We start from the raw sequence: 2478 nt of genomic DNA, 5'->3' as shown, positions 1-2478 counted from the left end.
ATAAGAACAAATGTCACGCAATTTATTATATTATTATATCATTAAATGTTAGCTTTCCCAGTTAATAACAAAACTATATTTCTTTAACACACATTGAGTACTATCCCTAATTTCCAATTGCTCTGATAAATATAAAATTAACAACGTAATACAAATATTAACACAAAAATAGGCTAGTCAAATATAAATTAAAGCAATGCAGTTTTGTCATTATCTAGCTTGACCACTAGAAGACTGGAGTTAACTTACTTCAAGAGTATTCAAGGTAGAGAAACGGAAATGGGTAGGAAATTATTCCATAAAAATTCTAACCCTTCAAAATTATAATTACTCATAATATTTATTAACTAAGAATTGAATATCAAGCTTTTAAAATATTATCTTATTGTTTTACAAAAAGAAAAAGCTGTGTGCTTAATCTTAAACTTAGCGCTGGACACTCTTACTCTCATCTTCATTGGCGTAAGCTTGAACGTGTACATGTCAGCTAGACGGTCAAAGTAAAACTGGGCCAAAATTTAGTATTACCTAACTGGTTTACTTAGTGTAGTATCCCTCCCACTCTATCACCTATTTCACAAACATTCATCGATTGAAAATATTTTTTAGTTAAATATTCGTTTCATTGGAATACAAAAAACATTATAACGCTTTCTTAAGATGATTTGAATTTTTAAAATTTGTTTTTGTCCGTTACTCTTATAAAATACGAAGAATTTCAAATAAAATATAATATACAAACACAGAATGATCTAGTGTGCAGGTGGAGTCAGTCGTAGTTTCCATGACAACGGAACCGTTAAACGACTCCGGCCCAGCTCTAGCATTTTCATTGGTTAAATCCACTGGAGTTGGTGGAGTCGAATCCGGAGTGATTTAAATCCTTTTGAAACCGGACTCGTTCCATTTTTTCGTTCACTGAATCTAGCCAATAGAAATTGCTGGAGCTGGAACCGGAGTTGTTTAACGGTTCCATTGCTATGGTAACGAGGACTGACTCCACCTGCATACTAGATCATTGTGTTTGTATATTATATTTTATTTGAAATTCTTCGTATTATATAAGAGTAATGGACAAAAACAAATTTTAAAAATTAAAATCATCTTAAGAAAGCGTTATAATGTTTTTTGTATTCAAATAAAACGAATATTTAACTAAAAATTATTTCCAATCGATGAATGTTTGTGAAATTGGTGATAGAGTGGGAGGGATACTGCAGTAAGTAAACCAATTAGGTAATACTAAATTTTGGCTCAGTGTTACTTTGACTGTCTCACGGTCATGTACACGGTTAAACTTACCCAATGAAGATAAGAATAAGAGTGTCCAGCGCTATGTTAAAGATTAAGCACACAGCTTTTTCTTTTCGTAAGATAATAAGATAATATTTTTAAAGCTTGATATACAAGTCCTAGTAAATAAATATTTCTTTATTTATGAGTAATTATCATTTTGCTTGAAGGGTTAGAATTTTTTTTATGGGAATAATTTCCTACCCATTTCCGTTTCTCTACCTTGGATCCTCTTGAAGCACGTTAACTCCAGTCTTCCAGTGGTCAAGCTAGATAATGACTAAACATCATTGCTTTAATTTTTATAATTGACTAGTCTATTTTTATGTTAATTTTTGTGTTACGTTGTTAATTTTATATTTATCAGTGCAATTGGAAATTAGGGATAGTACTCAATGTGTGTTAAAGAAATATAGTTTTGTTATTAACTGGGAAAGCTAACATTTAATGATATTTTTTAATGAATTGCGTGACATTTTTACTAATGCATAGGGTAAGTACAGAGACCGGAATCGGTGAACGAGTTGTTGGAATCGATTCCAACCCTGGAACTGATTCAAATCCAACGAGTCCAAAGACGGACTCGTTCTGCCCATCACTAATCTATATGCACATTACTTGTTACCAACCCAACTAATTCCCGCCAAATAATAACCCAATAATTAACATTGCATACTTCGATACTTAATAATTATATATATATATATATATATATATATATATATATATATATATATATATATATACAACTAATAAAAACTAATAAAAATTAACTATGTAAAAATACTGAATGGAAAATATGAAATATAATAAAAATAATAAAAAAGAGCAATAAAAAAATAATTTAACGCTAATAAAAATTAACTATGTAAAATACTGAATGGAAAATATGAAATATAATAAAAATAATAAAAAAAGAGCAATAAAAAAATAATTTAACGCTAATAAAAATTAACTATGTAAAATACTGAATGGAAAATATGAAATATAATAAAAATAATAAAAAAGAGCAATAAAAAAATAATTTAACGCTAATAAAAATTAACTATGTAAAAATACTGAATGGAAAATATGAAATATAATAAAATAATAAAAAGAGCAATACAAAATAATTTAACGCAGTTATTTAATACAAATTAAAAAATTATTTTAACATGAAAAAAGAATAAAAAAATTATTTTAAAA

The sequence above is a fragment of the Rhodnius prolixus genome, unplaced genomic scaffold, assembly GCF_049639745.1.
Source record: "Rhodnius prolixus isolate KJV_2025 unplaced genomic scaffold, Rpr scaffold_27, whole genome shotgun sequence".
Taxonomy (NCBI): domain Eukaryota; kingdom Metazoa; phylum Arthropoda; class Insecta; order Hemiptera; family Reduviidae; genus Rhodnius; species Rhodnius prolixus.
Note: the sequence above shows the minus strand (reverse complement) of the source record.